This window comes from Fukomys damarensis, unplaced genomic scaffold (genome assembly GCF_012274545.1).
Source record: "Fukomys damarensis isolate Sample0158 unplaced genomic scaffold, DMR_v1.0_HiC HiC_scaffold_37, whole genome shotgun sequence".
NCBI classification, from domain to species: domain Eukaryota; kingdom Metazoa; phylum Chordata; class Mammalia; order Rodentia; family Bathyergidae; genus Fukomys; species Fukomys damarensis.
Window position 1 is genome coordinate 58,709,177 of NW_022900949.1, and position 27,752 is coordinate 58,736,928.

Below are 27,752 nucleotides of genomic sequence, written 5' to 3' on the forward strand. Positions count from 1 at the left end.
ATATATTAGATTAATGTTTTACAGCACACTGACTATAAATGCTCCAGAACACTAAGAACTAGGCCTGTTTTGGTCTCTATAGCCCAAGTGCCAATGATGCAACACCTAGCACATACTAGGCATACTATAAGTATATGCTATTGTCTAAGTTACTTTTTTTATCATTGCTGAGCCCAAATACCCAACACTCAAATTTAAAGGAGGAAAGGTTTAATTTAGCTCATGGTTTGTAGAGGTTTCAGTCCATAGCTGGCTGGCTCTAAGGCAGGATGGCGTGGCAGAGGGCATCAAAAAGGAGAAACAGTTCATAGCGGGCAGAAGCAGCAAGCAACAAGTGACTCCACTTGCCCTCTTTCTGTACCCTATATTTTATCCTGGCTGCCCACCCTTAGGGTAGGTTGTACTCAGACACAGAGTGGGGCACCTTTAATCCTACCCAGAACTATGCCAAACCAATCAGTGGATTAATTTAGTAGTCCTACAGCCTTGATCCCAATATCACACACTCAAGATCCAGCCACCTCTGAAAAGTTCCACCTATGACTGATGAGGCTTTCGGAGGACATCTAGACACAACCCATAACACTCATGAATGAATAAAGATGGTTATTCCGAAATTATTATTTCATCTGGTAATTAATGGAACTAAACTAATCAATGTAACATTGAATCATGGATAGTAAAAAAAGAATGAAAGTCATCCATTCATTAAGTCATGTATATACAGAGTTATCATTTGTACAGAACCTAAATGTCAAACACTGTGCTAGGAACCAGACAAAATGGACAGAATTGCTATCTTCATGGAGCTTGTAGTAAGAATGATAGACCTTTGTATATAATCATTTATATGTACACAACTACACTGACAGATATTGTTAAATACACACAAGCATGCAAAGCACAATTCCTGTAGTGACTGCTCTAACTTGCTGAATCGTAAAGTCAGCTAAAAGGTGTTGGCAGGAGGCTGCGGATTTAGCTCAGTGCTGCTGCACCTGTCTTGCAAGTGCGAGGTCCTGAGCTTAATCCCTGGTAGTGAAGAAAAAAATTGGTGTTGGCAGGCCTTTCTAATTGAAGAAATTGCCATTCTTGGATTGCCCCTCCCTGTGCCAGGGCTCACTACATTTACCCTATTGTTTCTATACTTTCAACTTCTAGTCACATCGATTAGTTCCACTTATTACCACCAATAGTAAATAGACATTGAATGGGGTATCATACTCAAAACACAACAAACTCTACTAGAACGACCAAAACCCAAACATAGCACCAAATGCGAGAGAGAAACAGGAATTCTCATTCATTGCTAGTAGAAACACAAAATGGAACAACCACTTTGGAAGATAATTTGGCAGCTTTTTAAAAAAGTAAACATTCTCTTACTAAATACTCAAGCAATTGCACTCCTTAGTATTTACTCAAATTAATTGAAAATGTATATCTACATGAAAAGCTGCACAGAAACATGTATAACTGTTTTAATCATAACTGCCAAAACGTAAAAGTATCCAAAATGTACTTTAGTAGGTGAATGGGTAAACTGATGCATGTAGGAAGTGGAATATTATTTAGCACAAAACTGAGCTATCAAGCTATGAAAAGACATATGGGAAATAAATGTGTATTACTGGGTGAAAGAAATCATCCCGAGCGAGCTATATATTATATGGTTCCAACTGTATGATATACTGACAAAGGAAAAATTTTGGAAATAGTGAAAATATCAGTAGTCATCAGGGGCTAGGGAGAAGGAAGTAATAAATAACTGAAGCACACAAGATTTTTAGAGTTGTGAAACTTCTGCATGCTACTGTAATGGTGAATATATGCCATTATAAATTTTCCCAAAGAGAATGTGCAGTTCACCAAAAGTGAACATCAACTTTGGGCAATAATGATACATCAGAGCAGGTTCAATGATTGTAACAAATGGACCACTCTGGTATGGGATTTTAATAGTGGATAAATCTGTATATAAGGCTATATATGGATCCAGGGGGCATATGTAAACTCTATACTTTCTATTCAGGTTTTAGATACTCTGTGTATCTAAAATTATTCTAAAATATAAATTTATTTATATACACACAATGTGGCTGAGGCTACTTGCCTACTATTTGTGTACCTCAATTTTTATCTGTAAAATAGAGGTGACTAATGTGCTCATTCCACAGATTACTTTAAGAAATACAGAAAGTAATATATATGAAGTGCTTAGAACAGTGCTTGGTGACTAGAATGCAACCGATAGAAATGAACTATTATTACCTCATCTGTGGTTGACTTTTTGCCTGGAACTGGCTGGCACCAGTAGGCCAACACATTGCCCAAGGGTTCCTATCTCTTCCCTTGTGTCCCAAAAAGAGGACCCAGTCCACAGTTTTTACACTTAGTTTCCCACAAACATAGTTCTTAAAACATTAACCAGGACAATTAGAGGGAAAAAAAATAAAAGGGATATGAATACAAAAGAAAGAAGTTAAATTATTACTATTTACAGATGACATGATCCTTTCCATAAAAGACCCCCAGAACACCACCAAAAGGCTCCTAGAATTAATAACCAAATTCTATTACATACCAGGATACAAATCAATACTCAAAAATCAATAGCATTCATGCACACCAAATATAAGTTCTCCAAGAGAAATTAAGGAAACAATACCATTCAAAATAGCAACAAAAATGAATACTTAGGAACTAACCTAACCAAGGAAGTGAAAGACCACTACAATGAAAATTACACTACTCTGAAAAAGGAGATTAAAGAGCACAACCCCTGAGAGGAGGGGGTGAAGGGAGGGCAGGGACAAGGGGAAAAAATGAGAAGCAAGACCTGTCATGTGAAGGTACAGGATCCCAGTAATGCATGTAACTGTAGTGTAGATCTAGATTGTACCAATAAACTCAATAAAAAAGAAAAAAAAAGAGGACAACTCCTGTTTCTGGATAGGCAGAATCAATATAGTCAAAATGGCCATACTTCCAAAACTGTTATACAGATTTAACATAATCCCAATAAAATATTAATAGCATTTCTCACAAACTAGAGAAAGCAATCCTAAAATTCATATAAAACTAAAAGAGATCATGAGTAGCAAAAGCAATTCTGGGTAACAAGGACAAGGCAGGGATTATCCAACACTTTAAAATATACTATATAAAGCTATAGGGACAAAGACAGCATGATAGTGGGACAAAGACAGGCTTGTGGGTCAATGGAACTGAATAGAGGATTCAGAAACAACTACAGTTACACTCAGCTAGTTTAATTTTGACAAAGGGGCCAAATATTTTCAGGGAAAGAAAGGTAGCCTCTAGTCTCTTTAACAAATGGTGCTGGGAAAACAGGCTTTCTATGTTTCAATAACAAAGATTGAGTCTAGACTCAAATCTCTGACCTTGCACTAAACTAAAATCAAAATGGATTAAAGATCTAAATATTAAAACAGAAACACTCAAAGAGCTGGGACCAGAGGTTCCATTTGACCCAGCCATCGCTCTGCTGGGCATCTTTCCAAAAGAATTAAAAGAATCATATCACAGTGATATATGTGCACCTATGTTTATAGCGGCACAGTTTGTAATTGCTAAATCTTGGAAACAGCCCATTGGCCCATCAGTTGGAAACTCGATAAAGAAGGTGTGGTTTTTCTATAAGATGGATACTACTCAGCCATAAAGAATGAGAAAGTAGATTCATTCATAGGAAAATGGATACATATAGGATATACTCCTAAGTGAAATAAAAAGTCACACATGTGTAAATACCGAATAGTTTCTGTGGTGTGAAAAACTGTAATAGTAAATAGGATCCTAATGAGATAATTGATAGTGTGAAATAGGAAGGAAAGGGCTAAAGGTGTAGGGGAAGTGGGAAGGGTGGGGGAAAGGGAATAAGGGAAAAGAAAAAAATATGAGAAAATGAAAAAAATGGAAATAAAATGTTTGTAAATAGGGAGGGAAGGAGGGGGTGAAGGAAGGGCAGGGACAAGGGGAAAAAATGAGAACCAAGACCTATCATGTAAAGGTACAAGATCGCAATAATGAATATAAATGTAATGTATACCTAAAATGTACCAATAAACTAAAAAAAACAAAAAACAAAAAACAGAAACAATCTGCTAGAAGACAAAATAGGTAAAACTCTTGAAAACATAGGTGTAGGAAAACACTTTATGAACAGAACACTAGTTGAACAAGATATAATAGAATTAACAACTGGGATCACATGAAATTAAAAATATTTTTGCACAGTAATAGAAGCCACCAACAGAGTGAAGAGACACCCTACAGAATAGGAAAAATTTTTTCCATCTACTCCTCAAACAGTGAATTTAAAAATTGAAAAATCCAAAGAAAGATCCAATAAAAAATGGGCATCTTAAATGAATAGACATACTTCAAATGACTAATAAATGCATTAAAAATTATTCAACATTATTGGTCATTCAAGAAATGCAAATTAAAACGATACTGAGATTCCATCTGACTCCAGAAAGAATGGACATCATCAAGAAATCAAACAATCACAAATTCTTTTTTAAATTAATTTTATTGGTACATTGAATGTATGCAGTATAATGACATTCATTGTTGGAAATTTGTACCTTTACATAATTGATCTTGCTTCTTAGTTTTTCCCCATTCCCCTGCCCTCCCTAAAACTCCCTCCCTCCCTCCCAATCAACAAGTATTTTGTTCCATTATTTTTCATTTTTTATATTAATTCCATTCCATTCTTTCCTTTCCCCTACCCCTACCATTCCCCCTTCCTTTTTGTCCCTTTTCTTCCTATTTCACATTATCTATTATACCTTTTAGTCCTTCCATACACTTTCAGTTTCTCACACTAGAGAAACTATTCAGTGTTTACACGTGTATCCTATTTATATTACTTGAGTATCACTTAATGTGCATCCATTTAGCAATAAATGTCTCTAATTTCTCATTTTTTATGACAGTACTACTCCATTTTATAAAAATTCCACATTTTTTATACAGTCTCCCATTGATGAGCTATTGGGATGCTTCCAAGTTTTAGCTATTACAAATTGTGCTGCTATGAAAATGGGTGCGCATATATCACTGTAGTATGATTCTTTTAATTCTTTGGGGAAGGTGCCAACAGGGAGATAACTAGGTCAAATGGGACCTTCAATCTAGTTCTCTGAGGAATCTCCATAATGATATCCACAGTGGTTGCACCAGTCTACACTCCCACCAGCAGTGAAGCAGGGTTCCTCTTTCCCCACAGCCCTGCCAGCATTCGTTATCAGTTGATTTCGAGATAGCAGCCATACATTCTGAGGTGAAGTGGTATCTCAGCATTGTTTTCATTTGCATTTCTCCAATGACTAGTGCTATTGAACATTTTTTCATATGTTAATTTGCTATTTCTACTACTGTCTGAGAAGTATCCATTCTTTTCAGATGCCCATTTTTGGATTGGGTCTTTAAATTTGGGAGGTCTGATTTTTTTTTTTTTTTTTTTTTTTTTTTTGGTACCGGGGATTGAACTCGGGTCCTTGCACTTGCAAGGTAGGCCACAGAACCGCTGAGCTAAATCCCTGGCCCATGGAGGTCTGATTTTTAAAATTCTTTATATATTCTAGATGCTAGACCTTTCTCTGAGGAAGAGCTGGTGAAAAGTTTTTCCCACATTGTGGGTTGTCTCTTCACATTGTTGGCCTTTTCTCTTGCTGTGAGGAAGATTTTTAATAAGAATATATCCCACTTGTTGATTGTGCTAGTTATATGAAACTGAGGTTTTCTTCATAAATCTTTTCCTATACCAGTTTCTTCAAGAGTTCTACCTAACCTCTCTTCCAGCCGGTTTAATGTTTCTGTTTTAATATTTAGATCTTGGATTCATTTTTATTTTAGTTTAGTGCATGGTGAGAGATATAGGTCTAGTTTCAATCTTTGGAAAGTTGAAACCCAGTTTTTCCAGCACTATGTATTGAAGAGGCTATCTTTCCTCCAGTGAGGGTGTTTGGCTCCTTTGTTAAAGATGAGGTGGCTGAGTGTGTCTGGAGTTGTTTGTGCATCTTCTAACCATTTCTACTGGTCCTTGGGTCTGTTTCTTTGTCAGTACCATGCTGTTTTTATCACAGTGGCTTTGTAGTGTAGTTTCAAGTTGGGAATTGTGATAATCCTAACTTCTCTTTAGGCTTAAAATTGCTTTTGCTATTCTAGGTCTCTTCTCATTCAAAATTAATTTTTGGATTGGGTTCTCAAGATCTCTGAAGTATGCTGCTGGGATTTCAATTGGGATTGCACTGAATCTATATAGAAGCTTTGAAAGTATGGCCATTTTCACTATGTTGATTCTGCCTACCCAGGAGCAAGGGATGTCTTTCCATTTTCTGACATCCTCACCAAGCTCTTTTTTCAGAGTGCTGTAGTTTTCAGAGTAGAGGTCTTTGATTTCTTTTATTAGGTTGTTTCCTAGGTATTTCAATTTTTTGGATGATACTGGGAAAGGAATTGATTGCCCATTTTCTCTTTCAGTGAGTCTGTATTTCGTGTTCAGAAAAGCTATTGAATTTTGTGTGCTAACCTTATATTAGGCTACTTTACTGAACTTGGTTATTAAGTCTAGAAGACTTTGGTGGAGTTCTTGGGGTCTGCTACATAGAATATCATATCATCTGCAAATAATGACAATTTGATGTCTTTGTTTCATATCTTTATTGCTTTTAATTCTTTCTCTTTTCTAGTTGCTGTGGCTGTTTCCAAAACTATATTGAACAGGAGTGGTGATAGTGGACATGCTTGTCTTGTTCCTGATTTTAGTGTGAAGGATTTCAATTTTTGACCATTTAGTATGATACTGGCTGTTGTTTTTATATAGATAGCTTTTATCAGATTGAGGTAGAGACTATCATTCCAATTTTCTGCAGGGTTTTTATCATGAATGAGTGTTGGATTTTATTGAATGCTTTTTCTGCATCTATTGAGATGATCATATGGTTTTTGTCCTTGACTCTGTTAATGTAGTGTAATACATTTATTAATTTATGTATGTTGAATCATACTTTGCATCCCTAGGATAAATCTGACTTGGTCAGGGTGTATGATTTTCTTGATGATCTTCTGTATTCTATTTGCCAGTATCTTATTAAGGATTTTTTTCATCTATGTTCATTAGTGAGATTGGCATATAGTCCTCTTTTTCAGATGAGTGTTTCTCTCCTTTGGCAGTCAAAGTGATACTTGCTTCCAGGAACTAATATGGGAATATTGCTTCCCTTTCAATTTCATTGAAGAGTTTGAACAGTAGTGGCAATAGTTCCTCTCTAAATGTATTGTACAATTCAGCAGTGAAGCATCAAGACCCGGGCTTTTCTTAGTTGATAAATTTTTAATTACATTTTCAATTTCATTGGTTGATATTGGGTCTTTTAGAATTTTTAGGTCATCTTGGTTCAACTTTGGTAATTCATACACGTCTAGGAATCTGTCAATTTCTTCTGTATTTTCCATCTTTTTGGCATATGGGTTCTCAAAGTAGGTATTGATGTACCTCTGGATTTCTTCTGGGTCTGTTGTAATTTCACCCTTTTATTCCTAATTGCATGGATCTAGGCCTTTTCCTTCCTTTTTTGGATAAGGTTGGCTAAGGGTATGTCAATTTTGTTTATTCCTTTGAAGTACCAACTCTTGGCTTCATTGATTTTTTTGTATCATTCTTTTAGTCTCCGTTGCATTAATTTCTTCTCTGATCTTTATAATTTCCTCCCTTGTATGAGCTTTGGGTTTGTCCTGCTCTTCTTTTCTAGAAGCTTGAGGTTCAGCATCAGGTTGTTTAATTGCACTTGCTCTGATTTCCTAATATGCATATACGGTGCTATGAATTTCCCTCATAAAACTGCCATTACTGTGTCCCATAGATTCTGATATGTTGTAGTGTCATTGTCATTTAATTGTAGGAACTGTCTAATTTATTCTTTAATTTCCTCTGTGACCCATTGGTTATTCAGAAGTGTAGTGTTCAATTTCCATGTGTTTATGGAATTATTGTGGTTTCTTTTGCTATTAATCTCCAATTTCATCACACTTCAGTCTGATAATACACAGGGGATTACTTCAGTTCCTTTGCACTTACTTAGGCATGTTCTGTGAGAAAGTATGTGGCCTATCTTGGAGAATGACCCACGTGCAGCTGAGAAGAATATGTATTCTGATTTTCTGGGTGGAACACTATGAAAACTTCTGATAAATTCATTTGTTAAAGAGTTTGATTGAGTTCTAGTATTTTGTTGTTTATTTTCTGTTTAGTTGATCTATCTATTTGTGACAGTGGGGTAGTGAGGTTACTCATTCCTATTGTGTTAGTGCTTATTTGATTTTTCATGTTCATTAGTATTTGTTTTATAAAGTTGGGCACTATAGTGTTTGATGCATATACATTCATGATTGCCATCTCTTCCTCTTGAATTAGTCCCTTTATGAGGATGTAGTTACCTTGTTTATCTCTTTTAATCAATGCTGGTTTGAAATCCACTTGATCTGCTAAAAGGATAGCTACTCCTGTTTTTTGGGGGGTTCCTGTCTCATGGAGTATTATTTTCCAACCTTTAACTCTCAGTCTATGAGTTTCTTTTTGAATTAAGTATGTTTCTCAATGAAGCATATTGTTGGATCTTGCTTCTTGACCCATTCTGCCAGTCTATTCTTTTTGATTAGTCAATTGAGACCATTAACATTGATGGTTATAACTGATATGTATTGACTTGTCCTTGTCATAACTTTTTCTTTTTGTTGAATTCTCCCCATTTGTGTTTAATTTCTTGTTGTATCTGATAGATTCATTCTTCTAGGCTTCCTGGGCTTGTGATCCTCATCTTTTCCTAGGATATTGTTTAAAATTTTTTGGAGTGCTGATTTGGTATTCATGAACTTCCTATGGTGTTCTTTGTCACAAAAGTATCTTATCTCTCTATCAATTTTGAAAGATAGTTTTGCAGGGTATATCAATCTGGGTTGGAAGCTATTTTCCATTAGGGCTGGAAATATATCACTCCAAGCTCTTCTTGCCTTGATGGTTTGTGTTGAGAAGTCTGCTGTGCTTCCGATGGGCTTTCCTTTGTATGTGATTTGTTTCTTTTCTCTGACTGCTTATAGAATTTTGTTCTTCTGCTGGCTTTCTGGAATCTTAACTATTATATACCAATGTGTAGATTTTTTAAAATAACAGCTAGTTAGAGTCCTTTATGCCTCATTTATTTGTATGTCAAATTGTCTTTCTGTACTGGGGAAGTTTTCTGCCATTACCTCTGTGAAGTTTTTTTTTTTAATGTTATCTGCACTCTCTCCCGTTTATTCATTGACTCCAATCAGTCTTATATTATTCTTCTTTGCATCATCTAGTAGCTGTTGGATTGATTTCTCATGGTCCCTTACTATTTTTAAGAAATTTTTCTTTTCCTATTCACTAATTGCAATCCTATTTTCTATATATGAAATTCTATCTTCACATTGGCTCATTCTGCTGTGTAAACTTTCAATGGAGTTTTTAATCTCCTGGAAATCTGCATCTGTTTTATGGATTCCATGTGTTTCCTATGTTGAGATTCCATCATGTTCCTCAGCTCCTCTATTTTTTATCTGTGTCCCCTCTAGATTTATTAATCATGTCTTGTACTATGGGCACAATCTCTGCTGTTATCTAAAAAATTATTTATGATCCGATTTTTTCCTCCTTTGTTGCCAGTTGAGGGAGTCCAGGAGGTTGAGTATCACACTGTGCCATCTCGTTTCTCTTTGGTATTGCCTTAGGTGGTCTGGAAATCTGGTTTGAGTACTTATTTCTGTGACTTCTCATTTTCACGGATGCGGCCTGCTGTGCCTTTATTGAGACAACTTTTTGCTCATCCAGAGGCCTTTGTTCTGCTGCTCACCAGTATACCAGTTTCTGGGTTCAAACCATGGATGTTGTGGGGCGGACCTCTGACTGAAGCTTTTGCACCTCTGCAGCTCTTTCCTTGGTGGGCCTTAACTGGGGAGGCTTACCCCAGTCCCTGGGGTTGGGGCAGATTCCGCCAGGGATCTTCCTGGAGCTGCACTGGTCTGGACCACACCACTGGTCCCCTGGGTCTGCGCACACTCAGCAATGCTATGGGGTGAGCCTCTGACTGAAGCTTTCATACCTCTGCAGCTCTTTTCTGGGTGGGCCTTGAATGGGAAGGCTTGTCGCAGTCTCTGGGGTTGGGGTGAATCTCCAATGGGGACTTACCTAGAGCTGCACTGGTCTGGACCATGCCACTGCTCCCTGGGATCTGTACATCCTCACAGATGCTATAATTTGGGCCTCTGACTGAAACAATAACAAATTCTGGAGAGTCTGCAGAGGAAAATGAAATCTTCTTTGCTTTTGGTCGGAGGATAAAGATTATGGAAATCAGTATGGTGTTTCCTCAAAAAAACTAAAACTAGAAATTCCATTTGACACAGCTATTCTCCTTCCAGATATCTTCCTAAGAGAGTTAATGATGTCATAGTAGAGAGATACATGTGCAACTATATTTATAGCAAAACAATTCATAATAGCTAAATCTTGGAAGCAGCCAATATCTCTATCAATAGTTAAATGGATAAAGAAAATTTATACACAATGGAGTGCTACTTTGCCATAAAGAAGGATAATTTTAGTCAGTTGGAAGAAAATGGATGTACCTTGAGGCCACAATGTTAAGTGAAGTGAATCAGACATACAAGCTTAAATATCGCATGGTCTCTCTTACATGAGAAACCCAATATATGAATAAAATGCAACATAAAAGATCAACAATATTAAAAAAGAAAAGAGAGAAAAGTTAGTATAATCCAGGAAAGCTAATGTATCTGAAAGTATACCATGATTTAGTGTAATTGTATTATATGTCTTATATGTTTTTGGTCTGATAGTCTGGCTGTTAATCTGTGTTTATGATAATTAACTTGATAAAGATTTAAATAAGAAATGAATAGATCTGATGCTGGAAAAAAATGGGGTGGAGGGAAAGGGAAAAAGAAAGAATTGGAATGTGTTACATGCAAGTACCAGTTCCCCACATGGAGGTAATCATGTACTGCAAACATGAACTAATAAAATAAATAAGTCAAGATGGTAAATTTCATGTATTTTTATCACAATAATAAAAGTTCAATCTTGCTGCTGGCAGATCAGTATTTCCCACTAATTAATTAATTTGGTATTAATCTTTAAAGAAAGGCTTGGCCTTATCAACACTCATTTATGTACTTATAATGTCAGATCTATCTTTTATACATACCTTGAAATAGACTGATCACATCTGGAATTAGTGCTGGTACATTCATGAAATTAGCAGATTCACGCCAAATCAAATGATTTTAGCACCAAAGTGTCTGTAAAAACATTAGGTCTCAAAGCTTGGTGCATCCAAATATGATATGACTACATTTAGGACAGGTATTGAAGTCATACTTATACTCTTGGAAAAAGAAAGCTGTAATCAGATGTAAGTATAAAATATCACTCCATTGTACTTGTAAGCACTGTCTGTAACAATATCTTTAGATAAAAATCCATGCTTGCTGCATGGTATCCAGCCAGAGTTGAAAAGAAGGCCTGATTGCTGTGATTATATGTCTAAATCTAATTTTAAAATATCTGTAACTTACAGCAGATTTACATCTTGTGGTTTGGGAGCTTACGAGAATAGTATATTCTTACTTGACATTCATGCCAAAGATTTAGCAGTTGCTGAACAATAGAGCCTCATTACTCACAAAGATGATTATCATGGGAGGAATGGGTAAGGAAGAAAGAAAAACAGATGTGTGAGAATCAGATGGATGGGTTGGACAAGGCTTATTTTAAACACTTCTTAAAAATTTAAAAGAAATACAAATGTGATAGGTTAAGTTAAAAAAAATCAATCCATTTAGGGTTTTTTGTGCTGTTTTTCTTTTTCTTTTGGGCATACAAAAGTAACAGATTGAGTTAAAAATAAATCAATCCATTTGGTTTTCTTGTTATTTGTTGGTAAATAACCATCCAGCAGCCCTGATCCTTTATATTTTGAGACTAAGTCTTGCTAAGTAGTCAGGAGGATGGACCTCAAACTTGAGATCTTCCTGTATCAGGCTCCGAAGTAGTTGAAATTATTAAAATACCATGCCCAGCTCCTGGGTTTTTTGTTTTGTTTTCTAATTTTAAAATTTGACTGTTTTACTCTTGTAACTTGGAAGGAAAAAAAGTGAAAAAGTAATTTTTTTCTCATTCCTTAGGCTGTATATATCTTTATTCCCTTGTCCTGGCAGGGTACTAACAGCTTATTCGGGTGTTGAGGTTGTCCAACAGATTAGCTCATTTTATTTGGGAAGGTCTGTACCTATGGGAGAGAAAGAGCTTGAATAAAGAGTAGGATGGAGCATTTTTGGAGAAGAAGACCAAGGGCACCTGGGGGTTCTTGTGACTTCTTGAAGACTGACCACCGTGTTCATGTCTTGGGAATTCAGGCCAGATTCTAGAGGACAAAGGCAGTGGATGCTACCATCAGAGAATGCCTATTACCTCTGAGTATGGCCAAGTGTTAGAGGCCTGGACATAGAGCCAGGCAAGGCCACTAAATGGCTACAAGAAAACAATTCCCTAATATCCTGGTCAACAGGACATAATTGCTTTAAGACTGTTACAGTCTCTCAAGGACTTAACTTTTGAAGATCCTACCTTATACCACATCAAAACATAATGAAATGCACCATGATTTATTTTAAATAAAATTTTTGTCATATAATTTTTTGAGTTTTTATAATTTTGCTTTTGAGTTTATTTTTCTATGTCCAAATCATTTATGGGTTTAATATCTGAGAAAAATATTGTGCACATTATGAACATTTTTGAATATCTAATTCTTATCAAATATGATATTTTTAAAATACTAAATTTAGCGTCTACTACAGAGGAGTTTTAAATAGCACAGTACTATATACAAAGTAATAGTTAATAATTGTATTAGTCTTGTGGACGATTAGAAACTGCTGGTTTGAGTAATTTATATTCTAACAGTTACATTTTATTTATTCTATTTAGATTTTTTCACTGCATTATATTACATTTTAGGAAATGCTTAGGCATTGATCAGTAGTCATCACATGTTTTTCCATTTAAAGTAATAGCAAATGGGAACCCATTAGTGCTTGTTACATATAGCATGTAGTTTTTCAGATTTGGATTACTCATATTCAGAGGAAGATTCCTTTTTATAACTGGATGCTGTGCTCTGGGTCAGATCCCACCCTGGGAGGAGCGTTGCTGTTTGTGAGGAATGCTTCATAAGAGGATGAGAGAAGAGGATGTCAGCAAGGAGGAAAAGCAGAAAGCTGAAAAGAGCATGACTGACATATGGGGACTGGGGTGGGGGACTATGTTGTAGTCACAGTGTAACCTTTACTGAGCAGCCATTTACACTTGTCTTTTGTTGAAGTGTCCTTGGGACTTTACAAGACTGGGTTCATCCATATCGCCATAAGAATTCTTTACTGAATAACTTACCTTCTGGGGTTTTAGAACAAATTGAAGATACAAAAAAGCAATTTATCAGCTACCGAGTAACTTCCTTACAAGCTCTTAGCGAGACCTTTATGAAAAAATCTTTTCTAACAATACATTTAAATAGCAAATATCAAAGAAGAGATATTTTTATATTTCTCATGGTCTCAACCCCTTTTGCCATATGAGGACATAGGAGGGAACATGATACATCCCTGACAGTCTCTGGTTGTTTGACTTGCTTTTCCTCTGGGCAGCAGGCTCCACGCCTGCCAATGACATCTTAAGTTGGGGTGGAGGGTTAGGAATGTAGCTCAGCACAAGAGCACTTGCCTAGTAAGTTTGAAGGTGTTGGTTTGATCACCAGTACCAAGAGAATAAGAGGGAAGTTAGAGGAGCTGTGGAAGATGCAGGGACAGATCCCTAAATAATTCCTGTACAGCCTAGGGCCACAAGACTGCACTGTCCAACTTCAACTGCCTCATAGTTAGCTGAGGGCCCACACTACAATCCATTTTAGTGTTTGTGCTGCAGTCAGGCTTCCCGCCTACTGCTCCTAGTCATTTAAGAGTGCTGCATGGATTAAGTACCAAGAAAGGATTGGTCCCAAGAGACAGGGCTTCTCTGAGGCATAACTTTCACTTGTGGACTCCCTGAAAGCATTGCTAAACCTTCCTTAGACTGCTCAGTTTGTCTGTGCTATTTCTACCTCACTTGCTTTCCCAGTTTCCTTTATTCAGGGTCAGGTTGGGTCATAGCTCGCCGCCTTTCCCAGTCTGAATGCCTTACTCCCCTTTTTCTCACACAGGTGTTTCCCCTAATAAAATCTTTCATGCTGAATCTTATTTTGGCAGCTGACTCTCAAAAGACCCAGAATAACACACTTTCTATGTTGGGAACCACTGATTTAGGTTCTCTTTACTTAGAATATTTGGCACTTCTTCATAAATACGAAACTTACAATACTCAGTTATGCCTATTCTTCAGAATATTCCCCTCGCCAGCCGGCTGCTTTTCTATGAAGTCATATGAATTTGCCCTCAAAATAAGCTCTTCCAGACTTAACTCCTCAGCTTTATTTCAGCTAATGAGTAATTATTCTCTAAATGGTGCCATACCCACAAAGTGTTTTTTAAAAGGAATTGGCTTCCTCCATACATCTTTTTCTAATTAAAACAATGAAAAACATGTTTATTTTCTATTACATTTTTGTCCATTTGAGATGTTTTTTAAACAAAACCAAAAATATTTGTAGATTCTAAAGTACGTACTTTTGCAGATGTGGTGATTCTTAATCTTAGTGGGTTCAGACCTTAGAATGCGATCCAGCACTGGCAACAAAAAAGACATAGGATATGCTCAATTTAACACAAAAACCCTAAGTAAGGAGTCTTTCTGGTCTGTTTGAGGATGCCCTAGTTACTGCTCTTAATTTAAAATACTTTGCTTCCTACTTTGAGCTGCTTTTGAAAATGGAACATCATATTTTTCCATGCTGCTTCTTTGGAATCCATATGTAAGTCAACATAACACAGAGGTTAAACAGGTATGGTGGCATATACCTGCAGTCCCAACACTCAGGATGCTGACAAAGGAGGATCACCATGAGTTTGAGGTCACCATGGGATACTTTATGAGCTCAAGACTAGCCTGGAATACAAAGCAACCCTATCTAAAAAAAACCCTAAAATAAAAATAAAATAAAACATAACACATAAGCACAAGTCAACATAACAACATAATTTATATTTAACTACGATACTACGTTTCGTATAGTCTTCTGCCTGAATCAGAGTTTATGAAGGAAAGTGTAGAAGATGGGGAATATGGAGTACAAGCTCTCGAGTTCATTTCTGGGATTTGAACTCTATATTGCCGCTTCTTAAAAACACCAAGTGCTGTCATATCTCAGGGTCTTTGCTCTTGCTGTTCCCTCTCCCTGGACACTCCCTTCAAATGTCAGTATGGCTCATTTCCTTACCTCATTAAGTCCTTCTCAAATGCCTTCATCAGAGAAGCTTTCCCTTTAGACAGCTCCTCTCCGTTTGTCCTCTAGCCCTGTCTCTGCTTTATAGCTCTTCATAGACTTTATCATCTGATCTATCATTCATTTAAGATTTTTACTATGGTAAAAAGTACATAGTCATTCATTCCCCTCAAAATATTCCCCTCACTTCAGAAACCCTAATCTCACTGTTCTGACCATGTTCTAAAGTAGTTCTGGAAGTCCTCTTTTGTGTCCCCCCACCCCTGTTAAGTTTATTGGCACATTTAAAGCAAACAATAAAGTTGAATTTATCATTGGGATCTTGTATCTTTACATATCTTGGTTCTTATTTTTTCCCCATAACCCTGCTCTCCCTTCACCCACTTCACCCTTCCCTATTTACAAAGACTTTATTTCCATTTTTCCCTTTTCCACATTTTTTCTTTTCCCTTATTTCCTTTCCCCTCCCCTTCCTACTTCCCCTTTAGCCATTTCTTCCTATTTCACACTATCATTATTTTCCAGTAAATTTATTGTTTCTGTTTTGATATTTAGATCTTTAAAACACTTGGATTTTAGTTTAGTGTATGGTGAAAGAGAGGGATCTAATTTTAATCTTTGGCAAATTGTAACCCAATTTTTCCACTTACCATTTATTAAAGATGCTGTCTTTCCTCCAGTGAAGATGGTTGGCTCCTTTGTCAAAGATGTGGTAGCTGAGTGTGTCTGGTGTTGTTTCTGTATGTTCAAATCTATTCCATTGATTCTCAGATCTGTTTCTTTGCCAGTACCATGCTGTTTTTAATCACAGTGGCTTTGTAGTATAGTTTCAAGTTGGAAATTGTGATACCCCCAGCCATGTCTCTGTTGCCTAGAATTGCTTTTGCTATTCTAGGTCTCTTATGGTTCCAGATGAATTTTTGGATCACTTTCTCAAGCTCTGTGAAATATGCTGTTGGGATTTCAATCATGATTGCATTGAATCTGTATAGCAGTGTTGGAAGTATAACCATTTCCACTATGTTCGTGCTTCCTGCCCAGGAGCGAGAGATGTCTTTTCATTTTCTTATATCCTCTTCGATGTCTTCTTTCAGAGTGCTGTAGTTTTCACTGTAGCAGTCTTTTGTCTCCTTCATTAGATTGATTCCTATATATTTCTTTTTTTTTTGGATTTTATTGTGAGAGGAATTGTTTCCCTAATTTCTCTCTCAGTGAGTCTGTTATTTGTGTACAAGAAGGCTATTGATTTTTTAGTGTTGACCTTGCATCCAGCTACACTAATGAATCTGTTAATTAAGTCTGGACATCTTTTGGCACAGTTTCTTTTGGGTCTCTATGTAGAGTATCATCCCATCAGCAAATAGTGACAGTTTAAATTCTTCCTTTCCTATCTTTGCTCCTTTTATTTCTTTCTCTTGCTTAATTGCTGTGGCTAATGTTTCTAGAACCATATCTAACAGGAGTGGTGATAGTGGACATTTTGTCTTTTTCCTGATTTTAGTGTGAAGGATTTCAGTTTTTGACCATTTAGTACTACGTTGTCTGTTGGTTTTTCATAGGTACCCTTCATCAAGTTGAGATAAAGACCATCTATTCCAATTTTCTAAATGAATGAGTGTTGAATCTTGTCAAATGCTTTTTCTGCATCTATTGAAATGATTATATGATTTCTGTCCTTGACTCTGTTAATATAGTGCAATACATATACTGATTTATATATGTTGAACTATCCTTGCATCCCTAGGATAAATCTGAATTGTTCAGGGTGTATGATCTTCTTGATGATCTTCTGTATTCTGTTTGCCAGTATCTTATTGAGGATTTTTATATCTATGTTCATTAGGAAGATTGGCTTATAGTTCTCTTTTTTGGTTGTTTTTCCCTAGTTTTATAGTCAAAATAATACTTCTTCCAGGAATGAATTTGAAAATATTCATTCCCTTTCAATTTCACTGAAGAATTTGAACAGTAGTGGCAGTAGTTCCTCTCTAAATGTCTTGTAGAATTCAGCAGATCTTTCAAATTTGGAAGTTCATATATATCTAGGAATCTGTCCATTTCTTCTGTATTTTCCATTTTATTAGAGTACAGGTTTTCAAAGTAGACACTGATAATCCTCTGGATTTCTGCTGGCTCTGCTGTGACTTCACAGTTTTCATTCCTAATTGCATGAATTTGAGCCTTTTCTTTCCTTTTTGTCATAAGATTGGCTAAAGGTTTATTCATTTTATTATTCTTTTGAAAAACCAACTCTTTGATTTGTTGATTTTTTATATTGCTCTCTTAGTCTCCATTGCATTAATTTCCACTCTGATATTTATAATTACCTCCCTTGTACGAGCTTTCAGTTTGTCTTGCTCTTCTTTTTCTAGAAGCTTAAGGTTAGACATTAGGTTTATTTGAGCTACCTCTGTTTTGCTAGTATGACATTTACTGCTATGAATTTCCCTCATAGAACTGCTTTCACTGTGTCCCATAGATTCCTGTATGTTGTATTGCATTATCATTTAATTGTAGAAACTGTCTACTTTCTTTTTAAATTTCCTCTGTGACCCAATGGTTGTTCAGCAGGGTGTTATTTAATTTCCATGTGTTTGTGAAGTTCTTGTGTTTTCTTTTCTTCTTTAAAAAATTTTTTAACTTTATTAAGTTTATTAGTACAATTTAGGTATGCAATACAGTTACATTCATCATTGGGATCTTGTGCCTTTACAAGACTTTTCTTGGTTCTTATTTTTCTCCATTCCCTAGACCCCCATTCACCCCCCCACCCTTCCCTGTTTACAAAGACATTGTTTCCATGTTTTTCTTTTAAAATATTTTTTCTTTGCCCTTTTTACCTTTCTCCTACCCCTTCCACTTCCTCTACTCTTTTTGACTTTTTCTTCCTATTACACAGTATCAATTATACATTTTGATCCTTATTTACATTTTTAGTTTTTCACACCAGAAAAACTATTCAGTATTTACACATGTGTCTTAATAATTTTACTTAAGAGTATGGCCTTAATGTGCATCCACTTAGCTATAAATGTATCTGGTTTCTCATTCTTTTTGGCTGAGTACTACTCCATTTTATTAAAAGAATCACACACACACACACACACACACACACACACACACACACACACACATCTTTTTTATCCAATCTCCAGTTCATAAGCAATTGGGCTGTCTCCAAATTTTAGTCTTGTGGTTTCTTATCCTATTGATTTCCAGTGACACTGCACTATGGTCTGATAATATTCAGGGTATAACTTCAATTCCTTTGAATTTACTTAAGCATGTTCTATGTGCTATCATGTGGTCTATTTTGGAGAATGACCCGTGTGCACCCAAAAAGAATGTGTATTCTGATTATGTGGGGTGGAACACTCTCTAGACATCTACTAAGTCCATTTGTTCTAAGACTTGGTTCAATTGTCATTTCATTGTTGAATTTTTTTCTAGATAATCTGTCTATTTGTGACAGTGGAGTATGGCAGTCCCCCAATACCATTGTATTAGTGCTTATTTCATTTTTCATATCCATTAATATTTGTTTTATATAATGGGGGCATTAGTATTCAGTGCATATATATTTCTGATTGTAATTTCTTCCTCTTGTTTTGTTCCCTTTACAAGGATGTAGTGGCCTTCTTTGTCTCTCTTAATTACTTTTGGTTTGAAATCTACTCTGTCTGCAAATAAGATAGCTACCCCTGCTTTTTTCCAGGCTCCTGTTTCACATACAACTGTTTTCCATTCTTTTACTCTCACTCTGTGAATTTGTGGATTAAGTGGATTTCTTGTATATAGCATATTGTTGGATTTTGCTTCTTAATCCATTCTGCCAGCCTATTTCTTTTGATTGATGAATTGAGGCCATTAACATTGATGGTTATAATTGTTATGTATTGACTTTTATTGTCATGTTATTTTCCTGTTGTTGGCTCTTTTGTTTTTCCCTCTCTCCTTTTAATTTCTTGCCTTGCCTGGTACATTTGCTCTGTTGGCCCTTATGGAGTTGTCACCATCATTTTCTTTTTCCAGGATACTGTTTAGAAGCTTCTGGAGTGCCAGTTTGGTTTTCATGGAATTTCTCAGGTGTTCTATGTTGTGAAAATATCTTATTTCCCCCATTAATTTTAAAAGATAATTTTGCAGGATATAGCAGTCTAGGTTGGAGGTTGTTTTCTTTTAGGACTTGAAATACCTCATTCTAGGCTCTCCTTGACTTGAGGGTTTGTGTTGAAAAGTCTGCTGTGATTCTGATGGGCTTTCCTTTGCATGTGATCTGTTTCTTTTCTCTAAATGCTTGTAGTATTGTGTTCTTCTGTTGAGTTTCTGGAATCTTGATTATTATATATCTGGGCATAGTTTTTTTTTATCATGGCTAGTTGGAGTCCTGTATGCCTCACTTATCTGTATGTCAAATTCTTCCCCTCTGTTTGGCAAGTTTTCCATCATTAATTCTGTGAACAGTCTTTTTTTATGTCACTATACTTTCTCCTGCTACTTCATGGATTCCTATCAATCTTATATTATTCTTCTTTGCAGGGCCAGGAGTTTAGCTCAGTGGTTCCGCCACCTCCCTCACTAAGTGAAAGGGCCCAAGTTTGATACCTGGTACTGAAAAGACAAAGAGAAAGATATTCTTCTTTGCATCATCTAGGAGTTGTTGGATAGATTTCTCATGATCCCTTACTGTTTTAAAGAAATTTCTCTTTTCATGGTCACTGACTGCAGTCCTATCTTCTATATCTGAAATTCTATTTTCACATTCATTCATTCTGTTGTGAATGCTTCCTATATAGTTTTTAATCTGGATATCTGTTTGAATTTGTTTCATGGATTCCATTTCTTTCCTATGTTGGGCATTCATGGTTTCTATTTCTTTGCTATGCTAGGCATTCATAATTTCCATCATGGTCCTGAGATCATATTTTTAAAAATCTGTTTCTGTTCTAGAGTCTCTAATCATGTCTTTCATTCTTCTCATCATCTCTGGGGATATCTGGGAAATTATTTCTGTTTTGAATTTTTCTAGAGCCTCATTTATCTGTTTTGTTACTTCCTGTGCTATCGGTTCAAGGGTATCCAGATGGTTGACAGTCAGACTTTTCCACCTCACTTCCTCCATAGTTTACCTTTAGTGAGGTGGAAGTCTGTGTTTGTGCCTTGTTTAAATGTCTTCTCATTTCTATTTTTGTTGTTGGTACTGTCCTGGGTTTTATTCCTGGGTTAATACTTCGATCTTCCAGATATAGCTGATCTTTAGGTTTTGAGTCTCTAATGACTCTGAGACAATATCATTTGCATTATACCAGGGAGGACAACTGATTAGATCAATTACAACACCTTAGACCAAGTGATACAGTTAGCAATACAATAGCATCAAGCACACTTTAGAAAATGACAATTTGTTGTAGTTACTAATCTATCAACTTTAACTGTGTGAATTAAATCAAACTTGAGGACCAGCCCAAAATATGTTTATAGTGAATAAACTCTTCAATATAGCAACTTTACCCTTCAGGATGAGGATTTTGAATGAGTAGGGGAAGGAGAGATGGATAGGATAGAAAAAGGTTAGAAGTGAGGTCAGAAGACACAGGAAGATCACACAAGCTCTAGGAAGCTGTTAAAGAGAAGAGGAGAAGACAGGACAAAATATACACAAGAAATGAACAAAATGACAGCAATAGAGAGGCCAGAGACTGTAATCACTTTCTTTTAAAACTAATGGCAATTGAGAGAAGAAAAAAGAGAAGAAAAGAAAAAGAAAGAAAATAAATTGGAATTAGGATAGAACAGGAACAAAAGGGGAAAGAAATGGAGATCAAGGTGAGAGAGAGTGAGAAAGTGAGAGAAAGAAAAGAAGATAAGAAAAAGAAGACAAAAATGAAAAAAATAGAGAAAAGAAAAAGAGATAACAATGTTTTAAATGCTTAAGATAAGAGAAAAATATTACTTTGAAAATAAAAAATACAAATAGAAATAGAGGGCTTCCTTCATGGTATGCCTCTGTTGACACAATAGATAGTGTGAGTAGGATTATGTGGATTTAAGTTAATTAGTCTCAGCAATGTCCCCTGAGGTTCAGGCTGATATCTGACTACAAGGCCCAAGTTGAAATCTCTGACCTCCAGCTGGGATGAACTCTGCAAGGTTCTACTGCAGGTTCCAGATATCTTTCCCATGAGGTTAGACCGGTTTCTGATGTGAGATGCTGGTCCCTCCAATTTACCAACTATGGTGGTGTGGTGTGCCTTTATCACAGAGATTTTCTTCACTTTTCCAGTAGGCTTCAATTTTCATCTAGAAGCTTCAGAGAGGCCCTCTTTCTCTTGTTCATGGGTGTGGGGGAGGGTGCACTATGCAGCTGGGCTCCTCTGTCACTCTGCACTGAAGAGGGGTGCCCATCAGAGGATTGAAAGCTGCTGCCCAGCTCCTCTGGTACACTGTACTGAAGGGACAGGCCTCTCTGAAATATCATTCATTGGTTAATTTACTTTGTGTCCTCCTAAAAGGATATAAACCCTAAGTAAACAAAAAGTTGCACATATATATAATATGCTCTATAACACAGGCCATTATTACTCCCCTTTTACAATTAAGAAGCTAAGGCTCAGAAAGTTTGTAATGTACCCAAGGTCACTTAGTTAACAGATGGAAGAGCTAGGATTCTTCCCCAGGACTCAGGAAGTCTGGCCTAAATTCAAGATCTTAACAGCTACTCTCTATAGCCTATTCAGTACAAAAAAAGGAAAGCTGAAGTTTATAGTTAGAAAACTACGGTTGTTTCCCATTACTTGTACTTTCTACTTACGGTATGAACATAGCATTGCTGCAGTTATTTAAAGTAATCAGATGGTCTTTTCTAAAAACTCAAGAAAAAAGGTTAATTTCTGAAACCATAGACAATCTTAAAGCATTAGTAAGGAGTTATAATTGGGTGCTCCTTTTCTCCCCCTCCTAAGCAGCTTTTTATACACACATTGTGCCTGTACTGAATTCTCAAAATCACCCTTGCAGTTCAGTTCAGGAATATACTTCCATAATAAAAAGCAATTAGCTTGTAGAATAGTTTTTTAGGAGAAAGTAGTAAAACCTTTATAGCTTTGTGCAGAGATAGCCTCACCTGACTGGAAATTTTTCTGAGGGTAGAATTAAGAACAAGGACACCCTCAGATCATAGCATTTCCATTACTAGCTCGTGCTGCTCTGGTTAAAATGATGAGAACCTCTGAGGGCATCAGATTATTTTTTAAAGTAGATGTCAATTTTCCCCCTAATGTTAAGATATCTAATGAATTTGAGATATGGGTTTAGTCTGAGTATTATGTTGTACAGTATATTGGAATTTTTGCCATATCCATCTGGGGAAAAATTGGCAGTATTCCAAGATTCAAAGACAGGTGTGAAATGAATTTAAGGTTTACTGGGTGATGAATACCTAAGCCAGGCTCTTGGATGGCCATTGTTAACGCTGAGCACATGGGCCAGAAATCTGTGCAAACCTAGCCTGAAGATTTCAAATGCTTCTGCAAATAGCTACTTGTGTACCTTGCCAATTTTGCTCCATTTTCTGGTGCAAGTGGCAGCTGTGCCAGTAAGTGTCTGTGGATTTGAGTGAATTACATTGCATTCTTTTTTTGTAGGAGTAATTTTGGATTTCAGGAAAGTAAAGGTGTTGAAAAGAGTTCACAGATTTTGAAATTTCCTATTAACATTTTTAAAGAGCAAAGAGTTTGACATTTTTCCTGAAGCAGCTGCTTTAATTCACTGTTGATTGCCTTGATGTCTAGTTCTGGACATAAACAGAAGTCCTATCTCACAAAGGTTCAAATCACAATTTAGGAAAGGTTCTCCTCAGATAATGAGATCTATCCTTAGTTCTCAAGTGGCCAACCAAATCTTGTGCTTTATTGGTAATCTATAGGCCTAATATCATTAGTTATTCCATCTCACATTCTTTTGAGAGTAAGTACATATAAATGAATTCCAAACACATTTTTAAAAGTCATTTTTCATTATAACCCTCAGCCCATGGAACTAACATTTATAGCTGGGTCCTAACATTTCATTTCTCCTTTCTATTTAGGGACCTATGAGCTTCAGGCTCCTGGGATTGCACATGCAACAACAGGCTAAGCCAACAAGAGCCTGGCAGTTTGGGGAGAAAGATGTAGAAACATGAGACCTGAAACTACTGCAAATGATTTTGCTACTCAGAGAAAAACCAACCCAAAGAATAAGCCAACAAATGAGTAAGAAAAAGTTAAGAAAATCACAGGAACAAAAACATATTGTTGAAGACAACAAAAACATCTAGCTCAAACCATTTGAAAACTCCCCTACATCTGGAATTCTCATTTACATGAGCCAAAGAATTCTTTTTACTTTAGGTCTGAGTTATGGCATCTGTTATTTAAAATTGAAAATTGTCTAGTGATAGTAGTTTTGAAGGTGTAAAATGGTATACAGAAGCAGTTTCTTAATATTGGAACCCTATCTGCTATATTTTATGAAGTAGGATGCTTTTGGCTGCAAAAGACACAATATTTATCTGAAAGTGACTTAAACAATAAGACTGAGAGCCATGCACATGTAAAATGTGAAAATCTCTCCTTGAAGTTCTTTTTCCCAGTGGCTTTGCCAAGGCTACTTCTAATAGTAGCCTTCTAATAGTATGGCAAGAAGTTCATAGATAGTCCTGATTAAAGATTGGTCAATTTAAGAACTCAGTGAGATCACTGAAGGATCTAGATCCTTTCACTTGTTCGCATCTATCCCTTCCATCTATCCCTAGTGCGTTAGGTTGGTCTCTTGTAGGTTCAAGATGACTAGAAACATTTATTTTCAAATTTTCCTTACAGACTTTTTCTCATTGACCAGAACTGGACCATTGATGCAAAACTTGGCAATACTTTTAAGAGCAGAAGCAAAATTTAACGAAAAATAGCTTAAAATATGACAAATACAGGAAATAGAAAAATTACATAGGGGAGATGAATAAAATTAAGTGAAAGAAAAAGGGAACTAGAGAAGAGGAAGGGGAAAATAATTGTTTTTCAAAAGGTATATAGGCCTAACATCTATTTTTAAAAATCACCTTATATAAAGAATATCTGTGCTTTCAGAAATATTGTTATTTATATAATAATTGTTTGCTTTGAGTTTTTTAATACCATCAAACTGTCACTAGAAATTACATTTGGCACACCTTACTTAATCTGTATTAAATTGTTCCAACAATAATCAAAGACATACTGTGAGTTCTGATGTATGGTTTTTCTTCAGTTCTATTATTTTCATTAGTATGGTAGTTTCACACTACCTTAGAATGGATTCTAGCAATGAAGAATTTGGTTTTGGTTTAATACTCAGATTTTTCTAATGGCTTGTTCTTAGGCTCTACTTATTTCAATATACATCTGTTTTCCCATTATTTTGTTGTTTATAATGTCAGTCTCAAACTTTGTCAGGGGAAGAAAGGTCTAGTATAGAGAAAACTTGCTGTTATTTTTATGGTATGTAGTAATAATAATTGTAGTATGGCTTCTCTTTGATCTAACTCAGTTCATGTTTATTAATGAAAAATGTAATAACTATATACTACAACTTGTTTTGTGGTACATTGTTTTCTGTCATATCCTCTATATTTATTTCTCTTCAATGAGATTAAATTGACACATATATCTTTGTATTTGCATTAGTTTAATGGATTCTGAGAGGCTCCGAATCTCAGTAATCTCTGCAGTAATCTCAGGTAAAATTTTTCAATGGTAATTTAAATTGATGACTCAACTAGAAAAAATTTTCAGGTGGTGTCTGTGATAGGCAGCATCTAAAGCAGCTCCCCAAATTCCTCTCCTCTTGGTGTTCAAGCAGGAGTAGTGCCTTTTCTCTACCAGTGGGCTGGCTCCAGTGATGCACTGCTGAAGAATAGAGTATGACAAACGTGGTGAGATATCACTTCTGAGATTAAGTTACAAAAACTATGCCTTGCATCTTGGGTTCTCCCCCTCACTCTGTCCATCACTCTAGGAGAGGTCAGCTCGTGTAGTGGGAACCCTGTGGAGAGGCCCACGAGGATGCTAAGTGAGGCTTTTCAGTTCAACAAGCCACAGGAAAGCAACTACTTTCAAGAACCACATGAATGAGCTTGGAAATGTATTCCCCTTGTGACCATTAATCATGATATGTCAACTTGAATGGATTAAGAGATATGCAGCACATTAGTAAAGCATGCTCCTGGGTTTTTATGGTAGGTCATGGAGATGTGACCTTGAGTACTGTATGCTCCCTTACCCATTTCTCTCTGATGCTGTTCCTTTGCTCTGCTTTCCAGACACCATGAACTAAATAGCTCTGTTCCACCACATTTTTCTTCCATGTTGTTTATGCCTTACACATAGCTGACCATAGGCTGAACCCCCTTAAAACATGAGCAAACTTAAACCTCTGCTCCTTTAATTTGTGGGCATCAAGTATTGTGTTCAGCAATAGGAAAGCTGACTAATATGGAAAATTGGTAGTGGGATTGGAGTTGTCTCTATAACTGACCATGTGATTTAAAAGTCTTTAGAAATAGTTTGCAAAAAGGGTTTGGAAATATTTGTAAATGTGGGCTGGAAAAGCCTTAAAATGCAATAAACAGAGCCTGATGGGTGTTTCTGTTCATAACTCAGAAGATGAGAGTGAAAATAGAAATCCAGTCAATAAATACAGGATTCTGGAAGTCTTGGGTAAGAACAAGGCATATCTATTGGCATCAGGACTAGAAGTCTTGTGCATTATACTCTGGCAGAAAATTGGTCTACATTTCATCTGTGGCTTGAGACTTTGTAGGAGACTGAAATTAAAGGTATTGCACTAATTAATTTGGTTGGCAGAGTAAATTTCAAGACAGCCCAACACTCAGGCTGGAACTACAAGGGTAGTGCTGGCTATTTTTAGTCAGATTTATAGTATGAATTTGGAGCAAAAAGTAGAGCAGAAAATTTGAAAAATTTAAATTTTGGCCCAGAAGGAACCATATGTAAAGTTGAGGCCAAAGGATGTATGACTGCTAAAGAGATTAGAACCATCAAAAAGAAACTAAGTATGGTGAAGAGGGATAAGAAGAAAAATGCTTTAAGGGCAACTCAGAAATAAACAAGACCCCACTCACTACAGACTCAAGGATGTGAAAGTATTAAATCTTCATTTGAGGATAGTTCCTGGGACATCTGCTGGAGAAGAGTCTCCTAGGGAATTGGTTCCTTGGGATTTATTTCACCATTCTTGGTTACCAAGGCATTCAGAAATCTCTTCAGCCATGGTCCAATAGGTCCTAGCCCCTGATTGCTGTGACTTCAGATGGTGGAATTGCCCATACTGTGGTTTTAGTGGTATACAAAATGCAAGAGTTATGGGGTCAGGGATGCTTCCACTCAGATTTCAAAGCTATTCCAGGAGCCAGGCAAGGAGCCCCTTAAAGGGCAGTAAATAAAGTGGTGGGGAGGCCAAGGGTGCAGGAGAGACTACAGAAAGTTGGAGATGCCAGAAACATGGAATGTCTACCATGAAGAGTTGCAAAGAATCTGTATGGGCTGCAAGAATGCCAAAAGTATGGGCCTACCAAATCCTTCATAACTCATATTGTATGCCCTGGATGCTGGATATAGAGTTGCATGATTTAATGTTTATCTGCTGGCTTTCAGTCTTGTTCTAGATTGTTGTTCTGATTCTTTTTTATCCTTCAGTTTTCCCTTTTGGAATAGGAATATTTATTCTCTGCTACTGTACTTTGGGATTATTTAATTTGTTTTTGGTTTTTACAAAGACTCCCATCTAAGACTTTGCCTTGAGTTTCAGAAGAGACTTGGACATTTGAAAAATGATGAAACTATCAAGATTTTGAGCAAAGGATTCTTGCATTTCCAGTTGCACATGGGACAATTATATCATGTTAAGCATCATGAACTTTCTATTATTTTTTAGATTAAGTATGGTTTAAGGAGATGGATCTGGTTATCAAGTTGAGTAAGGTGTATTTTGATCATTAATTGTGATCAACTTGCATGGATTAAGAAATATTTAGTGGAGGGCCAGGGATTTAGTTCAGTGGTTCTGCAGCCTGCCTCACAAGTGCAAGGTCCCGAGTTTTATCCCTGGTACAAAGAAAGGAAGAGGAAAGAAAGAAAGAAAGAAGGAAAGAAAGAAAGAAAGAAAGAAAGAAAGAAAGAAAGAAAGAAAGAAAGAAAGAAAGAA

General features: G+C 36.3%; 1 long non-coding RNA gene across 3 annotated transcripts in view; it reads right to left on the reverse strand.

Annotated features, from left to right (window-relative positions):
* Nucleotides 1-27,752, reverse strand: part of LOC104861662 — a 95,445-nt gene that overhangs the window by 3,987 nt on the left and 63,706 nt on the right. Inside the window, exons 3-4 of one of the 3 annotated variants that reach the window (XR_002025315.2) lie at nt 14,797-14,856; nt 12,274-12,365 (exon numbers count right to left, since the gene is read on the reverse strand). This is a non-coding gene — a long non-coding RNA (uncharacterized LOC104861662). Of the gene's footprint in view, nt 1-12,273; nt 12,501-14,796; nt 14,857-27,752 lie in introns of those variants that run through there. The other 2 variants (XR_002025314.2, XR_004515503.1) reach the window with 2 other exon arrangements.